The sequence below is a fragment of the Amblyomma americanum genome, chromosome 1 (assembly GCF_052857255.1).
Source record: "Amblyomma americanum isolate KBUSLIRL-KWMA chromosome 1, ASM5285725v1, whole genome shotgun sequence".
Lineage (NCBI taxonomy): Eukaryota > Metazoa > Arthropoda > Arachnida > Ixodida > Ixodidae > Amblyomma > Amblyomma americanum.
Window position 1 is genome coordinate 422,653,515 of NC_135497.1, and position 14,558 is coordinate 422,668,072.

Sequence of the window (14,558 nt, forward strand, 5' to 3'; positions counted from 1 at the left end):
AACAGTCAACAGCGTCATCAATGCACGGTAGTGGATACACGTCGTTCTTTCTGAACGCATTCAAACGACCATAATCGGCGCAAAATCGCCATGAATTTTTTTTCTTCCTTTTTAGTATAGTAGTACTACGCGTGCGCGGCCCACTGGCTGCAAGACTCCCGAATGGTTTCTTTCTGCAGCATCTTTTGGACCTTATCGTGAACGACTTCGCGCTCGGCCGCAGAGACTCGATACGGTTTCTGGTGAATGGGGCTGGCATTCTCTCGCGCTCCTCAAAGCGACGTGCGTCATCGGAACCTGAAAAGACTGCCAGTTCCCCTTGGGATGCGCCGGCGGCGGTCAGGGGTAGACGCAAGCAGCTGGGCCAGCCGCACATCCCGGCGAACGTCGCTGCGACTCTTCTTTGCTTGAGAGCGGATGAGGCGATACGCGTCTTGCAGTTCGTCTTGGCCTGCAGCGTTTCCCATGAACCTTGGAGCGTCAGCGGTGTCGGCACGCATGGCTCAGGTGGTTCAAGTGCATATCGCTGCGGCCGTTTACGCTCTTCGACGCAAGGTATGCTGCCCGGACGTAAATCGACGCCGCGTTCTCCGCACGGCGGCAAGTGCAATCAACAACAGCTTCCGGCTGCAGGACATACCACGTGAGACAAGCGGAACGTAAAAAGAACCCCGTTCCTTGGGATGAAAGACTCCACGGCTGGCACGGGGGCACGTGATGCAAGCCGCGGACTCCGAACGCTGCATTGTGCTTGACGACCACGAGAAAGTGCGAGGGGAGTCGGGATTGGTGCAGTGCGTGCGAGTGCAAGGAGAAACCGTGACGAAACTGTTGGTTCCGCCCACAGACATGAACCTCACACCTGATTGGTGAAATTCAATGTTCTTTGTCTCACGAGGCTATTTAATCACTTGTCTTGGAGAAGCGACATTGCTAAGCAAGGGACTATTATGGAAGAAGGGGACCAGACGAAAGAGTTGGCAGCCGCTGGCAAGACAGGTGAGGGTGGTGTAGATGCCGCACTCGGAGCAGCTTACATTGCTGCAGTTGCAACGGAAGATTGTAGAAGCGCAGACGGAGAATCAAAAATTGATTCTATAGACACAGAGCGATCGCGACTGGGGCGAAGCACGGAGGCTGGCGATAGCGGAAGCACCGCAGCGATGAACACCGGCGCAGACTGAGATAAGAGGCTAAAATGTGCCAGCCTATTGAAAGGCGTCTTGGCACCCATGCCGAGTCACGAGCGGTTACTGTCTGGATGGCTTGAAGAGGTTGAAGCTACCTTATACTCGTACGATGTCCCGATCGAGTGGTGGCGGGACTGGTGTTGCCAAGGCTGAGCGAAAGGGCGCGAGGGCTCGTCGGGCGGTTATCAGTAGATGAAAGAAAAAATTTTGCATCTCAAAGACAAAATTATTAACGGACTGAAATTGTCGGCTGCAAAATATAAGAGATTATTCTCGTCAACCAGCAAGGCAGCCGGAGAAACGCGGGAGCAATTTTGTGTACCATTTGAGAATTATCTCGACTATTACCTAGACCATGTTGGCATTCAAGTAGCAGCATGCCACCGCTGCCACCAGTTGTTGAGATTTAGGTAGCGTGACTGGGCCGGAGAAGGGACGAGGACGATCGGATGAAGAAAACTTGGAAAACTTTATACAAAGACTATTTACATAATGTACAAGTAGGGCAACTGCGACTGCTTCTCAGTAAAGAGAGCTTCTTAGCGGTCGGGAGTCTCTCCCAGCAAAGGGTATCTCTCAAGAAGGGGGCTCTCCTCTGGTACCAAAGCGGCAGCTTGTTAAATACGCTTAGTATTCCCCAGATCCCTAGCTGGAGAATACAGTTCGAAGAATGATGTCCAATCACACGATGGCACTGATGGTACCACCCACGGCAGGGCGGTCCTGGTGTTCTCTCGCAGCTCGGTCGATGGAAAGGGAACTGGACCCGGTCACGTTGTCGTCCACGCGGCCTCCAGGTGGGCGCGCACGTGTGTCCGGACCGCGCCCATGTGGAACCGGAAGGCGTCTGCGTGAGACAGGAATGCGGGCTGTCTCCCAGCAGGGGTTGAAAGATCTTGTACTGATGACCGGAACGCGGAACCTGTGTCGAAGGCGAAGCTCTCGGGCAATTGCTCAACCTGGAACAAGAAGGCGCCTGCGTGACACAGGAATGCGGGCTGTCTCCCAGCAGGGGTTGAAAGATCTTGTACTGATGACCGGAACGCGGAACCTCTGTCGAAGGCGCGGCACTCGGGCAATCCGCCTTTTTCATTTTCCTGTGCTGCCACCTCGCGTACAACGCTGGAAGCTCACTGGTAGGGTACTGCGCGCCCAACCCGGCCGAACTGAGTGCCGCTGCGGAGCACGTTTTGTTGGAATCTATCAACGATGGCGTGTCCTGGGCAGCACCTGGTACCTGGAGGATTTCTAGGGTTGACTGATGGCTTGGTGCGAAGTCCGAGGCTGGCTGTAGTGCCCACCGAAGAGCAAATTCTTCAGTATCTCCGATCATCTGGCATGCGATGCGAACACCAGCTAGCAAGGGCCGCCGCTTCAGAGATGAAGGCTACATTCGGAACATAATGTTCAATGAAATATCCCCGATCAGTGAGGTTGGCGTTTTCCGCTGTATATGCCTGCCATTCATGAAAGGTGGATACTACATCGTGCACGCCGTAGTTCAGAAAACGACTCGGGACAACAGTTTCCACAAGCAATCGTTGTGCTCAAGCGCTGCCGAATAGCTACACGAGCTATAAAAGCACGAGCGTACTCGCAACAAAGCAGCTCTGCAAGCATTTCACTGTATTTTCCCACAACACACCGCTGCATAGGTTAAACAAGCATGCGCGTCCATAAAGACGAGCGCGAGAGGCGCACATTAATCCATTCCGGCGATACCACGCAGAGCTCTTCATCATGGATATGATTCGAACACACGCATAACGCACCTTCTTCTTCTTCTGCTTCTTAATACATGGCACATGGCCACACGGGGGGATTGGCCAGGGTGTAGTGGCATAAACAAGGAAATTTCCATAGGAGACTATGACATCAGGATTCATAGCGCACAGAATACACAGGACACAACACAAGCGCTTACTTCCACTGAATGGTCTTTATTTGGCGCTGACAGCCTTATAAAGGTCAGGTATTGCGCACGTACAAACAACTAACAATGATTATCTTGTCAAGGTCATAATGTGTCAAGGAAAGAAAAAAACCAAAACAATAAAAACATTAAAAAAAATAAAATAAAAAATACAAAACAATAAAAACCTACCAAACAGTGCACAAGTTTCACACTTTCGCCCTCTGCCTTGCACCTAAGAAAGCTAAGTCTTTCATTGATAAAAACACCGAAGGATCACTGATACAATTTCCCAGTCCCTCTTTTTCCATCTCTGCCGCAGAAAGCTAAGTCTTTCATTGATAAAAACACCGAAGGATCACTGATACAATTTCCCAGTCCCTCTTTTTCCATCTCTGCCGCATCTGTGGCAGAGATGGAAAAAGAGGGACTGGGAAATTGTATCAGTGATCCTTCGGTGTTTTTATCAATGAAAGACTTAGCTTTCTTAGGTGCAAGGCAGAGGGCGAAAGTGTGAAACTTGTAGATGCGGCAGAGATGGAAAAAGAGGGACTGGGAAATTGTATCAGTGATCCTTCGGTGTTTTTATCAATGAAAGACTTAGCTTTCTTAGGTGCAAGGCAGAGGGCGAAAGTGTGAAACTTGTGCACTGTTTGGTAGGTTTCTATTGTTTTGTATTTTTTATTTTTATTTTTTAATGTTTTTATTGTTTTGGTTTTCTTCTTTCCTTGACACATCATGACCTTGACAAGATAATCATTGTTAGTTGTTTGTACGTGCGCAATACCTGACCTTTATAAGGCTGTCAGCGCCAAATAAAGCCCATTCAGTGGAAGTAAGCGCTTGTGTTGTGTCCTGTGTATTCTGTGCGCTATGAATCCTCATGCTGATTACCCACTAGCCCGAACCCTGACCCTTCTACGAGATTATGACAAAATTTTAGCACCATGCGTGAATGCTCTCGTAGCTTCTTTTTCGTTGCCCGCTCCATCGCGCGTTGAAAGCGGCTCACAGCGCTTGCCCATTTGGCCTTCTTGCTTGAGAAAGCAAAAAGCGTCGGAACGAAGTCTGGGTGCCGCGGTGACATTCGGGGCCTTCCTGCCCATGAATAAAACACTTCGTGATAGACTGCACACGCATTTAAACACAGTACCTCGTCCGCACCTGTCACAAAGTGATTACCGCACAGTCTTGACGTGCTTGACGGTGCCCCAGGGCGGCACGATCGTCGAGCCGGCGAACTGCTTTTATCCACGCTTCGCGTCGAAGGCTGTCCCGAGAAGCGCTCGGAAAGCGAAAAAATCCGAGTTTACTTCCCTTTACATATTGGGCATTGCTGCCGTATGCAACACATTTCGTAGGTATTGCCAAATGCGTCGCGCTGAACGCCCGACGGCTGCAGCAACGCACCCCGCGTAGGAAGCCGGTTTGTTTACACTTCCACGACCGGTCTCGAGTGGAGCGAGCGACCCTTCCAATATGTTTCGCGACACCGCCGCCAGGGGATGGGCGCATGCGCAGTCGCGTCGTGAAAAAGGCGGATTGTTCAACTCCAGCGTGACTGAAGAGGACAACACTGATCTTGTACTTCGTCGTCTGATGACCTGTTTGAACACGTGTGGACGCTATTATCGTCGCTGCACCCCATGACCTGTTTGAACACGTGTGGACGCTATTATCGTCGCTGCACCCTATGGCCTGTTCGAACACGTGGGGACGCTATTATCGTCGCTGCTTCCAACTTTCCTGCAGCCACGTTTCTTCCAGAGGGCTCATTCACCTTCGCGGTGGTTTTCAGGGAATCCTCCCCCATGTCCAAATTCGCCGAACTCAACAGCAGGAAGGGAGCGCGAGCACAACGACAGCTGTAAAGTTCGCACGATGGAAGAATTCAAGCAGCTGACGGTGGCAGATATAATGAAGGAATGCTTAGGCTCCTATGCAAGGGCATACATTGCCCTAAATGAGAAAAGGGATTCCTAAACCTAGTGACCTTGTAGAGCTCGCAGAGAACTTGGAAGAAAGCCGGAAGTGTAGGTCATCAGTAGGATCAGTTCCGGCCGTAGCGGGAAAATACTCTACCGAGAAGCGGTCCGCTAAGTGGCCTCAATCGGGAGGCAGCACAGCTGAGGGGCGTTCTGGGCGACAGTGCTACAGGTGCCACGAGAGGGGACACTTTTCGAGGGAACGCCCGAGAAGAGGAATGGCCGCAGCACAAGATGGGAGCACTAATCGCAAAGGCGAGAGACAGATTTCTCGTGTAGGCGTTCTATTGATTACGGAGAGTGAAGCAGGGGGTAGCAGGCGACACAAAGAAGCTGGTGACGAACGGACTGTCACTATAGAGAGCGCGGGTCAGGAGCTTAGAGCCTTGATTGACTAAGGTGCCGACGTGACGGTCGCTCGCAAGTCACTTGGCCGGGAGTATGAAAGCGCGGGGTCAACACTGAAGCTCACAGGAGCGTTTTGGAGTCAGGTAGTCGTCGAGATAGCGTACGTGCCACTGAAGGAGTTGAAAGTGCGCCCCTAGTGTCGTTTAATCCGTCCGAACATGGAGTGCTGTGGGCTCTTACCAATGAGCTAGTCGCCGGCGTAGACGCCTTGATTACGCCAGGTGACAGCGAGGAGCTTCTCGGGAAGACAGCAACAAGTAAATCACAAGGGATAAGAGCCGAGGAATTAAACACAGACGAACAAGACAGGACGGATACGAGCTGCAGTGACGGTGATGCAGCAGCGTTCGCCGTAGAGGCTGAGCCCACATCTGGCCAAACCAAAACGAATCAGACAGCGAGGCAACAGTTCCGCAATGTACAGCTGGCTGACGAATCGCTAGGCGAGGCTTGGGCGCAGGCCAAAGAGGGCTCACACGGCATGCTTATACAGGACGAGCTGCTGCTTTTCCACTGAGAGCCAGTTGCGGGACGCCAGTATTGTCAGTTGGTACTACCATCAGAACGGCGCTCGAAGGTATTAAGGTTGGCACATGATTCGGTGTGCGCAGGGCACCTGGGTGAACGGAAAGCACTGCAGCGAGTAAAGGGGTCGTTCTACTGGCCAAAAACAGCGAGAGATGTGAAGCAATACTGCCGTACATGCCACTCGTGCCAGGTAAAGGCCCCTGCGCGCGCGCTCGACCGAGGGCCAATCAGGCTCCTCTCTAGACTAGACAGTCCGTTTCAAGTTGTCAACGTCGATTGCATGGACCCAACTGAATCACCATCCATGCGCGGGCACCGTTACGCGCTTTGCGTTGTCGATGTCAACACTCGGTGACCCGAGGTAGTATGCTTGCGCGCGCTGACGACGAAGGCAACGTGCGAGGCGTTGCTGCAGATATTCGCACGCTTGGGTATGCAGGAAACGATGTGCTGTGATCAGGGCACAAAATTCACGGCTCAGTTAACTAGGGAGCTGCTGTCCTGACTAGGAGCTTGCCCAAGACTCTCCACGCCCGAACACCCACAAAGCAACGGACGGGTCGAGCGGTGGAACGGAACTTTCAAATCCATGCTGTTTCATATTGTTGATGAGCATGGCAAGGAGCAGGATAGATTTGTCCCGTTTCTGCTATGGGCATACAGAGAGCCGCCTAGCGAAACAACGGGACGCTCTCCGTTCGAGATAACTCATGGGAGGGTGCCAGTGGGGCGGCTCTCCATCTTGCAAAAGACATGTTGCGGAGTCTGGGCCGTCCCCGACTCTTTAAAAAATTCCAGCCGAGGAATACCTTTTGGGGCTGCAGAAGAAGTTAGCTGAGGAAAATGCGAGAACCGAAGGCAACTGTACCGAGGCGCAGCGAAAGTACGCCAGTCGCAATCTCCGTGTCACAGATAAACTCTTCGCTGAATGAGACGAAGTGTTGTGGCTCGGGAAGCAGCGTGAAGGCAAATTTATGGTAAAGTGGATAGGAACGGCGAGAAATGTACAACAGCTGCAGCCCTACAGTTACCTGATCGAGTTGTAGGGTGGAACACGTCGATCTGTGCACGCCAAAAAAATCCGAGCGTATCATGCGTGGGTTAGCGTCGTAGGGACAGTTTTCGAGGGGAACAGTGACTTCGATGACGTTCCTACATTTCCAAAGCCGTCTGGTGAAAGCAACAACGGGTCGGCCGAAGCTTTCAACCACCTCACCCCATCGCGACGGAGAGAGCTGACCGCAGTGCTCTCTAAAAACGGGAAAGTGTATCGTAGTAAGCCGGGCAAGTGCCCCGCCGGTATACACAGGATACGGCTGAAAGCAGGAGTTGAGGTGGAAGCCGGACATGCTTGCAATGTACCAATGGTGTTTTGGAGGGAGGTAGAAAGGCAAGTCGGGGAACTGCGAGAGTGGGGACTGGTTTTCCTGGTAGCGAGCGCCCACGCTCATCCCGTGGTATGCGTGGTTAGAAGGATGGTGGCATAAGGCTGCGCTGCGACTACCATAGGCTCAACAGTATTACGGAACCGGACGCATTCTCCATGAGCATACCATCGGAGCTCTTTTTTTCAGGTGGCAAAGGCGGGTTACAACAGCCTTGTTGACATGCTGAGGGGATATTGGCAGATACCGTTAGATGACAAATCCCAAGCGATAACGGCGTTCGTAACGCCGGTCGGGCAATACGCATGAAAAAGAATGCCTTCCGGGCTCCGGAACGCCAGCTCCACGTTCCAGCGAATCAGTAATGAGGTGTTGCGCCACACAGAGAGTATTCTTGCGCTTACATCGATGATATGGTCAATTTCTCGGAGGTGTAGGGGGAGCATCTGAGGCACATCGACAACGTCCTCAAATCCGTAGAGGCTGCGGGATTCGCCGTAAATGCAGCAAAGCGCCGTTTCGGAGAGAAGTGAGGTGGGGTTCCTCGGGCACATAGTGGGGTCGGGTAAGCATAGCGTTAATCCTACAAAAGTACGAGCTATTGAGGAGATTCCAACGCCCCAAACAAAGCGCCAGCAAAGAAGCTTTCTAGGGTTGGTGAACTACTATGGGCAGTACGTTCCAGAGTATTCGCGAGTTGGGCTCTCTTTGACTAACCTAAAAAAAAGGCGGACCCCTCAATGGCTTCCTTGGGATGACGAGGCGCAGAAGGCTTTCCAGTGCATTAAAGAGTGTTCATGCAACTTCGCTTTATGCACCAGACCCTAACAAGGAGTTTATCCTAGCCAACGATGCCTCTGATTACGCTGTAGGCGCATGTCTCGCACAGTGCGACAAGGAAGGGAAGGAACGTCCGGTCGCCTTCCTAAGCAGGAAACTCAGTCCGACCTAGATACGGTGGGCCGCTATCGATAAGGAGGCCTACACAATCACCCGGGCACTGACTAAGCCTGATGCTTGTTTGTTTGGTGCACAGGCACGGGTGGTGACGGACCGTGGATTCACCCCTACCAGACCGCAACTCGCTGAGCTCTCGCTCTGCAACGGTTCAATCTCAAGATTGAACACAAAAGAGGCACCCAAAATGCTAACGCCGATGCTTTGTCAAGGCTTGTGACTGCCAACTGATGGGGCTTCACCAGGGACAGAGGGAAGGGGCTTTGGAATCTCCGACTGGGCTTTGTCATTGTGTTTGCAGGGACCGGGGGTATTACGCCTGACCCCTCCCCGTCGCGTTGTTTTGCTTGTTGATGGTGTGGCTTCATTATGAAGGCTATGCAGAACACTTGGCGGGAAGGTGTCGCGCTCCTCAACGCGACGTGCGTCATCGGAACCTGAAAAGACTGCGAGTTCCCCTTGAGATGCGCCGGCGGCGGTCAGGGGTAGACGCAAGCAGCTGGGCCAGCCGCACATCCCGGCGAACGTCGCTGCGACTCAGCTTTGCTTGAGAGCGGATGAGGCGATACGCGTCTTGCAGTTCGTCTTGGCCTGCAGCGCTTCCCACGAACGTTGGAGCGTCGGCGCGTCGGCGCGTCGGCGCGTCGGCACGCATGGCTCAGGTGGTTGAAGTGCACAGCGCTGCGGCCGTTTATGCTCTTCGACGCAACGTATGCTGCCCGGACGTAAGGCGACGCCGCGTTCCCCGCGCGCCGCCGCCGCTACTCGAGCCCGGCCGTGGTACGGCCTGCGCACTGGGGGTGTTTCCTGTCTGCCTCCGCAGCGCGATCGTGGCGCTGCGACCTTACCGCTCCTCAGCCGGCGGACTGGCCGCTCGCATGTGAAATGCTGTGGCGCGTGGGCGCTCTCGCTCGCTGATCACGCTTTTGAAGCGCTGCAAACTATATTTTAATATCTTCAGGATAGTGTATACTCAATCCGCAGGCCTGCACATGCCTTTCGTATGGATGTATTGGAGTTGCATATTGTTATTGCCAAAGGTGATGTGAATTTGTACCGTATATTCTGCCGCATATCTCAACTCCTTTTTATGGTCGCAACAGATCATGCTCACTATTCACAAAGGGTTACACTGCCCGTTCGACCAGTAATAGACCATATGCAAAACTGCTTGGTCATCTGCCAACACTGGGCACCGAAAGTCTGGTCGCCATCTTTGTTGCGGCGAGTGTTCAGCCAGTTCAGCTGCCAGCCCATGTGCCAGCGTGTTCGCCGTATTGAGGTCTATTTGTGTTTGAGCGAAAGTTTTATACGATGGCAAGACCTCTCGTCACGTATCAGCCGCTATGCTTTCCGAGTCTGAGCAGCTCAGGTTGGACGACGAACTTGACCGTCGTTCCGCATATTTCGGAGCGCCCATTGGAATGGTTGTGCGACCAAAAAGGCCCCTCTGCCCGTCAACGCAAGAATGCGTACAGATTTGCCATCGAGGCTTACTGTTCGCCGTCATCGTTTCGCACGAACACATGTGACTCGGGGTAAGCAAACTTTTTGCTGTAGACATACTCTGCGAACGGTGTCCGACGCCAGCGTTGCCCCGGCGCTCTGTACTCTTCCATTACGCACATACCCGAAGTCGTAACTCGCTCACTTGATATGGAAGTTTCGTCGCAACCGAATAGTGGGAGCTTCTCTTTGTTCGTGTCAAGGAGCGTTTGTGGGCGGAAGCATCAAGCGCGAGTAACGTTATGTTAAGATGCGACCGGTTTCTATATGTTGAAGGGGCGGACGCCGAATCGTCGCAGAAACATTTTGCGAAACAGACGTACCGATGCAATCGAACGGCCGCGTGCCCAGAGTGGTGCATATTGCTTTGCAACTCAGTTCTTGCAGTTTTCTCTCAACCACCGCAGTGGCTTAGTCGGCTAAGGCGCTCTGCTGCTAAGTGCGAGATAGGGGGATCGAGTCTCATTCGCGGCGGCTTCGTTTCGATAGAGGCGAAATGCAAAAACGCCCTTTTACTGTACATGTACTTGCGTTCTAGGGCACGTTAAACAACCCCAGGTAGTCTAAATTAATCCGGAGCACTTCACTACAGCGTGCCTTATAATGATATGGTGGTTTCGGTACACAAAACCCCAGGATTTGATTCTTAGTTTCATCTCGTGGTTTTTCGAGTGGTAAAGTTACTTATACAGAAACAAGTATTTGTTACCAGACAAGCGTTTATTGATTGCTAGAGCCAATTTTTAATGGCAGTTTTAATCATGAAACAAACACTGGTCGTAAGGTCTTTATGCAAGAGTTGTATCTTATGTGCATTGAGATGTCTCGGTTCTTGGGCACTCTCCCATCAATGCACATACCAGTGTTACAGGATAAGTTTAGAACTTCATGAGTACCACAGCACTGCTTTGGATTTTCTTTTCTGATTTGGTATCGTCCACGTGCATTGCACATGTTTCCGCAGTCAGAAGAAAAGTGGCCGTCCCTACAATGTGCAGATGTCTTCACATTACCACCGGCGTGCCTCGTACCACTGCCTGCGAATGCCCAGCAGGAAATAGTGGAGCCTACAGTCACGTCCTTGCAGCAGTACGCCTGCTAGCCCTATTGAAGGAGCAGGGATTTGCAGAGCCACCACCAGAGCTTGCCTGCACGGAGCTGCCTCAGCAGTGAAGACGCCCAAAACAGAAAGGCATCAAGCCTGCAAGTGTTCTCGACGTGTACTGGCGAGCCCCACGAGAAGGCGGTGCGCAGTTTCCAGTGACTGTTCGCCTTTCAGGTGCAAGCCTGAACTACCAGGATGAAGCTAGCCAAGTAGCCGCAATCCAGTCACTTGGTGCTGAGCTGGAGGCACCGGGTGACCTTACTTTTGCCGCTGTTTTGCGAGACGTACAGGTTCCTCTGGTAAAGACAAAGGTAGGCCTTGCTCCAGTAGGCTCTCCACTGACATACCAGCAGTCGGACAGTCCACACGATTGTAAGACCTGGATATCATCCACCATAGCCCCTGGTGCAGGCACCAATTGTGCTGTCCCACGACTGGAGCTGTTTACTGGTGCAGTGCCGCACACATTTCCTGCTGTCTTCACAGCTGAGGAACAACAAATTCTGATGGTTAGCACATTAGTTGTTGCTTTCGTTCACTGCATTTATAGAGTGCTTTTGCAGGTTTGCCATGTGTTTGTGGTAGCAAAAGTGTTTTGTCCAGCATATAGCGACTTCTTTTTACATATGACAGTAAGCATGCTTGTTGAAATGCTTCTGCTGTCCTAACTGTGCCATTAGTGCATACTGTCTATTTACATTCAGATCTGAGTGAATAAGAGCACATATTGAGTACCATGTTTGGTAAATATTTGACATTCATTGACGAGGCCTTGCTGGCACTTACACACCATCTACATGCCAGGTCATGGGAAGTGTTGCTGCTGATCTTGCTAAAAGGTTTGAAGTGTAATCTCTCAAATTTCACTGGCTGTGATAGCACCATCCAGGCTGCAAGGCCGTTTAGTCTGGCGATGGCCATCTGCTATGATAGTGTTCAAAGCATGCATGTCTGACTGTACTATAAATTTAGACCTGCTGCTCTTAATCGCTGGGCATAAAGTGCTCTTTATCTCATGAATTGGCTTACGGAACGATTACTGTTCTCACCTCCTATGTGCACAGCTAAAACTGCTCACTTTATTGACTGATTCACAGCCAGCAGCGTATTCTTGCTCTTTTTCTGTTGAGTTTCCGGTTTTTTATTGGTGCGATTTGCCATTCACATAATGTGCATTGAAAGTAATGAGCATCAGTCAGAGCTCACCTAGCTGCCATATTACTTTTGACGATTGCCAGGGGCAGTCGTACAGGGTAAAGAACCAGCGTGGTGACCGGAATTTTAATATGCTTATTTACCAAGCACAGTTATAGCCATGTTAAGCCATGCAATCAGCCCTTTGCTAAAGGCACTGTAGCTTAATAATTCACAAAAATAGCAGTTAGTGGTGAAAGTGAACTTCAATTTCATAATGAAGCAGCACTTTTCTTCTCTCTGGTTGCGATCTTGTACTTTCCATTTACAGCCAAGGTGACCATCAGTTCATGGCTCATGTTTTCTCTCAGTATGAAGTGTTTGAGAATACTAAGCCGTGAAGCATGCCTCATGTTTGCACAGCCAACAGTTCGAACTTTCTCTTGCATGCCTCATGTTTGCACAGCCAACAGTTCGAACTTTCTGTTGCCATTGTCATCGCAGCCAAATACTGCACAGTGATTATGATGCCTGCAACAGCGGGTGATTTATTTCTCCTGCTCCACCCCTTGTAGATGGCCTAGTGTAAGGCGGTGTGTTGTTAACACTTCATAGAATATACCAAAAATCTGAAATAACTCTGAAGCATGATATAGCAACACAAACAGCTGTGCGGCGGCTGACAAAAGGCATGAAAGATGACTGGCTTGCAGTGAATTGTGAGAATTTCAGTTTGGCCATTGAATCGATCAACATTTTGCATGCTCACATTAGCGTCATCTGGTGCAATTTTACTAGCAAAAGTCGAAAAAGACTGGATGTGCACCAAGCAGGGTTATTGAGAACTGCTGAAATGCAATAAAGTGAAGACTTGCGGGAAATACATAATATCGTTTTTCTTTCCTAGCACCTTCAGCTTGGTCCTGAAGAAGCCCAGGAGCAAGAAGCAAACACCAGGCAGCAGGCCCTCAGCGACAAGTCGCACTCGGCACGACGACAGCGCCTCACAGCATCTACCTTTGGGAAGGTCATGAGGCGGAAAGAATGGGCAGAGAAAGGTTTAAGGAATCTCTTGGACCCAAAGGATCTGTCCCGGGTACGGGCTGCACAGTATGGGAAAAAAATGAGGCTCTTGCAGCAGAGCGGTATGCCGCTACAATGAGAGCTGCAGGACACAATGTGACCTTGCAATATTGTGGCCTTGCTGTGCACCCTGGCTTTCCATGGCTAGGTGCAAGCCCGGATAGGTTGGTTTTTGACCCGGAAGAAGGCACCTATGGTGCTGTGGAGATAAAATGCCCCTACTCTTTGAAGGACAGTGAAGCTAACACTGTAACCAGCAAAAACTTCTGAGTTGCATTTGTTGATGGTACACCTCAGCTCAATGAAATCCAGGGTTCGACGGAAACCCGTCTGGTCGGGTATGTTCATGGCGGAAAATCTCCAAGCGCCGACCAATCGTTAAAAAGATGACGTTTCAGCCCCGGCTTACGGGGGGGGGGGGGGGGGGGGGGGGGTTGTGAACAAGGCCCCCGTAATCCGGGGCCGAAACGTGAACAAGGCCCCCGTAAGCCGGGGCCGAAACGTCATCTTTTTAACGATTGGTCGGCGCTTGAAGATTTTCCGCCATGAACATACCCGACCAGACAGGTTTTCGTCGAACCCTGGATTTCATCGCACTTCGTGAGGCGTATGGTCAACCGATCATCACTGAGATTCACCGCTTCATTTCATTAGAAACCCGTGCATCAGCATTTCAAGGTCATCTTCAATTCAACTTAACCTGCAAGGCACGTGATGTGATTCCTCGCTCCTTATGCCTGAACAGGCCCGTTGCAAGCTGCTTTAGTGTTCACGTTGTTTCGAAAGCCGAACGCGTTCTACAAGCTAGGATCATGGACTGCAGAGAACAGGTCCGCTCACTATAAAACGAAGCTTTCTTCGCACGCCGCCGGCTCGAGTACAAGTGCCCCGATGATTTTGCCAGCATCCAGCTGCACGCCAACTTCCATGCTGGTCGCCGCTTACGTCGGGACGAAGCCGTGCACGAGAGAAAGCTTCAAAGGCTACTACCTCGTCGCATGGACATTTCCAGAACCGCTAACCGCACCACTGTGCACAACCCTTCGTCACAGATTTGTGAACAAGCCCCCCCCCCCCCCCCCTAATCCGGGGCCGAAACGTCATCTTTTTAACGATTGGTCGGCGCTTGAAGATTTTCCGCCACCTCAGCTCAAGACAGATGAGTATTTTTACCAAGTTTTAGGACAGATGGCTGTCACAGAAAGCAAATGGGCACACTTTGTAGTCTTTTCTGAAAAGTGGATGGCTGTGGAGCGCATTTATTTTGATCAAGGGAGGTGGGACAATGTTAAGGCAAAGTTGGATGAGTTCTTTTTCAGTACTGCTGTGCCTTACTTTGCTGCTCACAACACTGCTGTGGTATAA

The 14,558-nt window shown here is 51.3% G+C and overlaps 1 pseudogene; it reads left to right on the forward strand.

Moving 5' to 3' along the window:
- Positions 1 to 950: 950 nt before the first annotated feature.
- Positions 951 to 14,558, forward strand: LOC144124729 (uncharacterized; annotated as a pseudogene).